This window comes from Vicugna pacos, chromosome 5, assembly GCF_048564905.1.
Source record: "Vicugna pacos chromosome 5, VicPac4, whole genome shotgun sequence".
Lineage (NCBI taxonomy): Eukaryota > Metazoa > Chordata > Mammalia > Artiodactyla > Camelidae > Vicugna > Vicugna pacos.
The window spans coordinates 69725097-69732183 of record NC_132991.1 but is presented as its reverse complement, the minus strand read 5'-3'; the positions used below and the strand labels follow the sequence as shown (position 1 = coordinate 69732183).

Sequence of the window (7087 nt, the reverse complement as noted above, 5' to 3'; positions counted from 1 at the left end):
TGGCCCCTTTGAAGCAATAGTTTATGAGGTCAAGGTTTAATATTTGTCTTACCCCGGGGGGCTTCCCCAGAGCTGTCTCGATCTGTGATTCTCTTCTGCAAACCAGCCAGCTTACGATTTAACCCCTATCTTGAATCTCTCAATTGCCTATCACTATAACCTCCAGATTTTTGAGAGCATCCTTTGTCTTGAATTTCTCCATGTTCTGTTGCAAATGAAATCAGTTTTTTTGGAAGAGATTAAGAGCTATCTGTTTTATGGAAGGACTCAGGCACAATCACTGAGTCAAGGCTTTGGAGCAGGAGGTGGAGCAATGGCAAGCTTCTCTCAGGGTCCTATCCCTTTTCTGGGGCTGAATTCTAGGTCAGGATGAGGTAGCAATCTGAGGTCCTCTTGGCGCTTCTCTTCTGGCTTGAACTGTTACAGAAATGACAGGCCAGTCAAGAAACAAGCACCACTCGGAGGGTTGGAGTACTCAGATGTATTACGCCGATGGGCTCAGAGGGGCTTCTGCTCCGAAGCTCTGAGCACCTCCAAGATGTGCGCATGAAGTTTTATAGGGTAAAGTACAAGCTTGGGGTATTAGGCCAATAGGCATGGAACAGCTTTAGCAGCATTATCATCACAAAAGTAGAGGTGGGGGGGCAGCAAACCAACATTCCAAAGCCAGATATGTATCTTTGAAAACCCAGCTGGCTAGCAAAAAAACATGAACAGCAAACCAACACTAATTAACCTAGATTTACAAGTTAGTCTAGCAGAACTCAGATCAGTATTCCAATACTTAGACTTGTGAGTTATCTTGTTAGCCCAGCCCAGCCTCTCCTTCACATTCCTAGACCTGTGAGTTATCTTGTTAGACCAGCCCAGCTTTTCCTTCACAGAACCACTGCTTCAGGAGCAGGGGTAAGGGTAATTAGGACCCCAGTATTGTCAGCTCACCAGCCCAAGGAAGAGCCTCTGTTCCATGAGGGGAGCTGTTTGAAAGAAAGAATCCTCCATCTGTCAGCCACTTCACCCAGGACTTAGCCTCAGTATCAGGTAATAACAGGCAGAGTGAGAACTGGTGACATCTGCCCCTCCCTCTGGGAGCCTGGGGAGAGGAGGCCGAGTGTTTCCTGTTTCAAGGCAGAGTGGGGTCTCTGCTTTGCAGAACTAGGAAGGCACAGGAAGAAGAGATCTTTGTTGAAACACCACAGATTCCTGCATTTCTTACCATTTTTTCCTAGAATAGATACTTCTTTATTTGCTCTTTTCTCTTAGGACTAATTCCTTAGGCTTTAAATTGTTATTGTTTTCTTGTCTTAAAACAATTTTCATCAGTTTCACTGGGAAGTGCGTCAGCAGAGCTCCCCATGCTGTCAGGCCGGTGGTCAACTTCTCTTGGTATTATTTTTGCAGCTTTCTTGTAAGTTTAAATATATTTCAAGAAAAGTTAAGAAATTTTAAAAAGTCACAAGAAACTGAGGAATAAAGCATAAAGCACTTTTACATTTGCTACTTACTGTTTTTCCCTCACATTGTGAAAAGCCTAGGGGGTGCTTGCTCATCGAGCTGCGTACTTTAAACCACTATCCAATCCAGAAGTTCTATCAGTCATATAAACAGGAAACAGCGGGCAGGCGGGCTGTAGCACAGACGAGTGTTTCAACTCAGAGGGACTCATTGGGGTGAGTGGTGAGTGGGGTTTCTGGGTCTAAAACAGTGAATGTCAGACCATCAAACTTCTGTAGGATGAAAGTTTTTGTGGGATGAGAGAGAAGTCCAGGATAAGCAAGGCGACCGGATTCGGGGCTGGGCAGGAAAGCCACGTCCGCTTTCAGACTTTCGGTTTCTTTGCCTCCATCTTGCCTGCATTTTCAGGCGTCCAGGGGAGTGAAGTCTGACGGGTCGCAGCCAGAGGAGAGTCTCTCGCCGCGGGCAGGACGGTACGTGCCCGCGCTGGGTCCCGCAGCTCCTCACCCTCCCCAGACCCCAGCCAGACGCCAGGCCCTGCACGCTGCCTCTCGCGTTCCTCGCCGCGGTTCCTGGACTCTTCCCGCAGCCCGGGCGGGGGATGCCCACCGGGGGCCAGGGGAGGGGTGGGCCTTCTGGCTGGTGACTCAGTCCTATAGATCTCTTATCTGCGGTTTGCTCCCGGGCCCCAGGGTGGGGGGGGGGGTAGTGCCCCCGCCCCCGCTCGCCTCCGCCCCGGATTCTCGGGGGGGTTAGCTTTACTCTTACGGGATCCCAGGTGCGGCCCCTGCGCAGGATCGCCTAGAGCCACAGTAACTGGTCCCCAATACTGAAGCCCCAGAGAGAGGACTGAAAGAGGGCCGCAAGCTTTGGTGGCAAGTCCCCAGCGTCCTGTAAACTTTGCTTAAGAATATCCTGAGAGTTGCTCAATTCCGGGGTTGACCTGTTCAAAAGATTTGGCAGTCTTCCTTTGCAAAGTTGATGAGAACTTCGTGTGCAGTAGTCTGTGTCTTGGCGGAAGCAACCGGCCAGGCAGGAATTTTTACTCTCTTGCAATACGCTGTTGAAGTAGGTTCGGGCGCTATTTCTTAAAGCAGGGTAACGTGTATTTTGACAAATTGCAAGGAGAGCTTACCTTGGGAAAGTTTGGAATGATTTTTGTAAAGTCGTGAAATAAACTTGTTCCCCTTCTATTCCTTTTCCCCTTCAAAGGGACTGGGGAAAGTAAAATTATTTTACATTCTTGCTCGGTGGTCTTTGGTGGGCAGGGTATGTTCTTTTCAAATATTGAGAGTGTAATGCAATAGAACAAAGGCCATTGAAATTCAAAAGAAGTTTTTGGCTCAGGATAACAGGAAGTTCAAGGACGTAAAAGCTCTCTGAGGTGTTTTCAGTTGTTGACAGTTGAAATTTGTTTACAAAAGGCGAGGAGGTGCCAATGGGGAGGGAGCCTGTTAGCTACCGACAAACTATGATAATCTAAAACTAAGACCGGGCTACGGTGGGCTTGACCTGCTTTAGGTAAGAGATTTCAGATAAGAGAAACGGAAATTTTTGGTAATTTTCCTCTGGTGATTCCCCTAAATAATTTTTAAAAAGTTTCACTGGGAGAAGCAAAAAAACAAAAAACAAAAAACAAAAAACAAAAAAACCTGGCCCAACTCCAAAATTAAAAAAAAAAAAAAGACGGGTTTGAAAGGGATTTTCGAATGTGTTTGTCATACATAAGCTGCATTTTAAAAAATAACACTAGTTTTACTTGTAGCTTCTGGGTTGGATGTCCTGATTAAAATGGTTTTTCCTAACGACTTCATGGTTTACATTTGTAACTGACTAAAGCGCTTCCAGCTTTCGTCGGTGAATCCGGCTCCAGGTCCGCAGGGGCTGGGTGTCCTTGCCCCCTGCCCCCTACCCCTGGGAGTCTTGCGCTACTGGGGTGGTGGGAGGGTAGTCGCGGGCAGTTTTTTGAGCTGTGTCAGGGGGCCTATTGGCAGCTGAAGCGGAAGTAGGTTTGGTCTCTGCGGCGCCCGAGGGTCCACAGTCCGGCTTTCAGTGGAGCAAATGTACTCAGCGGCCACGCCCATGGGGTCCAGGCCTGCCGCACGTAACTGCCACCCAGCGCCATGTGGGCTGTTTGCCCCAACGAGGGTGAGTTTACTATCTGAAGAGACACGCATGTGCCTCTGTGAAGTTGTAGGGGCTGAGGCTTCTGGAGCACGAAGTTCGGTTTGGGCTGCACGCCCCTGGCAGGACGGAAGCGCACAGAGGTTTCCAGCCTGCTTGCCTTGGAAGCTGCTTCGTGATGCGTCCGATGTTCTCCTCCAGTTCCTTGTTCGGTCCGGAGTAGTTCCAGCTCTGGTTTTCCGCTGCGTCAGGTCCAGCCGTGTCCAGCAAGGCTGGGCGGCGTTCCCGGCCGAGATCCAGCAGGAAGAGCTGGCGGCTGCCCGGGCGTGAGTAGACCGAGAGCCCTACCTGCTCCCTCTTATGACCTGCGCCCCCGTGCTGGCGTCGCCCTCGGCGCCGGGGACGTCGGGGCACTTCCGCTGATCCCGGCAGAAAAGGATTGACCCTCCTGCTTTCAGCCCTTCTTTGAGTCTCCTTGGCACTCGCCCACCGCATTCCAAGTCGCCAGGCGTGTCTGTCCCTTTTTACTTCAGGAATGGATTCCGTTTGATTGTTTCTTCCTTGCAGGGCCCCAAAGGCTCATTAAACTCGTGTTTATGGATTGAAATGCCTCCTTTCCTTTAATTCAGGATAATTCAGTATAAACATATATGGGGCTCTTCAGGGCCAGGCAGAGTTCTGGGAAAGTAGAAATGGATCTGAATTTGATTTTTTCCCCCAGAAGCTCACAGAGTGGTTGGGGGAGACCGAGCAAAATTACCTGCAAAGGTAACATGGATTCCAGGTAGCCTAGAAACGGGCCAACGACACCATAGAATGAGAGGAAGCCGGTTGGGCCAGATTGGGAAACAGATATATGTTTTTGCTTTACTTACTGTAAATCAGTGAAGGTAAGACACGCTATTATTATTGTAATGCCCTATTTTCTTTATATTCAGCACCTGTTACCTCCTCTAGAAAGATTTAACAACCCACCCCCATGGGTTCCCTTCCTCTGTACTTTCCTATATATTATGGGGCTGTCTTTGCACTTATCATAGGATTGCACTGAATACTCTGTATTGTAATACTTTTTCTCTTAAAAACTTTTCAGCCAAGTTGTATTATAATTATTCGGGTTAAAATACATGCAAAGTAAATAGAGAAAGCCTGCAGGAGTCTATTCCCGAAGATAACCAAAGGTTGCAATTTACTGTCTTTTCTAGACATTTATGTACTCAGAGTCTATTAAGTGCTTTTAAAAATATGTATTCTGCTCTTTTTTTCTTCTTATATGATGCTGTTTCTTCTGTATTTCAGAACTTTTTTTTCCTATTAATATCTCTGCTTTTCTCATCTGTCCTTTCACTTACCTCTGGCATCAGCTTCTAATAAAATACTTGTTTTTCTTCTCATAAGTACTTTTCTTGTTTTTGAGAATGTATATATCCACAGTTTAGATTTCATTGATCTACTTGTTCAGGTGCCCTGGATGTTTTTTCTTCCTCCTCAATTCTGGGTTTAGAGAAATAATTTCTTCTTTGACCCCATGCACATATGAATGAATGAATGAATGAATGAATGAATATATATTCTTGAATCTTTTCTTTCCAGATAAAACTGCTTCCTTTTCCACATTTAGTTCTGCATTTTTGTTTCTCCAGTGGCTTCCACTTTCAGCCACTTTGTCTTTATTTGGCCATTTAAATTTTTGTGCAAAATATAGCTTCTTCATTATTTTCCTCTTATTCTAGAGATTGGATTGTCATCTTTGGTAATTCAGTACTGTCAACTGATTTTAGAAATGGGAACTGCAGATTTTTTTTCTACTTGTGAAATTTAAAAAAATTTTTTATTGAAATGTAGTCAATTTACAACGTTAGTTTCAGGTACAGCAAAGCAATTCAGTTATACATATACATATTCTTTACCATTACACCTTAGAATACAGATTCTTTTCCATTACAGCTTATTATAAGAAATTGACTATCGTTCACTGTGCTATATAGTAGGTCCTTTTTGTTCATTTTATATATAGTGATGTATATCTGTTAATCCCAAACTTGTAAACGGTCCCTCCACCCCCACTTTACCCACTGGTAACCACAGTTTGCTTTCTATGTCTGTGAATCTATTTCTGGTTTGTAAATAAAATTTGTATTTTTTTAAGATTCCTCATATAAATGACATATGATATTTGTCTGTCTCTGTCTAACTTACTTCACTTAATATGATAATCTCTAGATCCATCCATGTTGCTGCAAATGGCATTATTTCTTTTTTATGGCTGAGTAATATTCCATTGTACACACACACACACACACACACACACACACACACACACACACACCCCTTCTTTATCCGTTCATCTGTCAATGGACATTTAGGTTGTTTCCATGTCTTGGCTATTGTAAATAGTGCCCCTGTGAACATTGGGGTGCATGTGTCTTTTCAAATTATAGTTTTATCCAGATATATGCCCAGGAGTGGGATTGCTGGATCATATGGTAAATCTATTTTTATTTTTTTAAGAAACCTCCATACTGTTTTCCATAGTGGCTGCACCAACTTACATTCCCATCAAAACTGTAGGAGGGTTCCTTTTTCTTTACTTGTGAAATTCTTGAGTTTTTTTTTTCTTGAACTTCCTTTGAATCTTCCCTTTGACTTGCATATCCTTTTTTTTTCTTGAGACTTTACTTGAAGCTTTAAAAAGGAGTTTTTTTCTTTCCCCTCACTTTATTAATTTTTTTTAGATTTTTTTTTAAATTGAAGTATAGTCAGTTTACAATACTATGTCAATTTCTGGTGTACAGCATAATGTTTCAGTCATACTTGTGCATACATATGTTTGTTTTCATATTCTTTTTCATTAAAGGTTATTACGAGATATTGAATATAGTTCCCTGTGTTATACAGTATAAACTTATTGTGTATCTATTTTATATACAGTGGTTAATATCTGCAAGTCTTGAACTCCCAGTTTATCCCTTTCCACAGCCTTCCACCCACCAGTTTGTTTTCTATGCCTGTGAGTCCTGTTTCTGTTTTGTAGATAAGTTCACTTGTGTCTTTTTTTTTAGATTCCACATATAAGTGATATCTTATGGTATTTTTCTTTCTCTTTCTGGTTTACTTCACAAAAGTAGTTTTTAAAGTCAGTAGGTTTTTGTTTTAGAGTAGGCTTGTGACAAATCTTGCTTGAATACTATCTGGTGAATGAACCAAATTCCCTGCAAGAATTACCAAAAAGCTTGATTCAGAGCTGAATAAAAATAATAAATGAATGAATCTCTTCATTCAGCATTTATTGAGTACCTGCATTTACTGAGTCTATTCCTTTAACCTCAGTTGTCACCAGAAATGTTATGGAACTTGGAAAGAGGAAACTGGCAGGAGGACAGAAGCTGGGGATCAGGTAAACAGATGCCAGAGATAGTGATGGGGCTGAAGCCAAACAGGGGATTTTTATTTTCTTCTTTACTTTTCTCCATTTTTCCAGATTTTCCTCCAGCATGCAGGTGGTGCT

The 7087-nt window shown here is 43.5% G+C and overlaps 1 protein-coding gene across 21 annotated transcripts in view; it reads left to right on the top strand.

Moving 5' to 3' along the window:
* Nucleotides 1-280: 280 nt before the first annotated feature.
* The window catches only part of CFLAR (CASP8 and FADD like apoptosis regulator), a 43825-nt gene continuing 37018 nt past the window's right edge, over nt 281-7087 (top strand). For 2 of the 21 annotated variants that reach the window (XM_072961478.1, XM_072961476.1), the window contains exons 1-2: nt 281-1041; nt 1864-1928. The gene's annotated coding sequence lies outside the window, so the exon portion shown is untranslated. Of the gene's footprint in view, nt 1042-1578; nt 1678-1734; nt 1929-1972; nt 2977-3019; nt 3604-3830; nt 3906-4300; nt 4470-6909; nt 6977-7087 lie in introns of those variants that run through there. The other 19 variants (XM_031678114.2, XM_072961489.1, XM_006205179.4 and 16 more) reach the window with 17 other exon arrangements.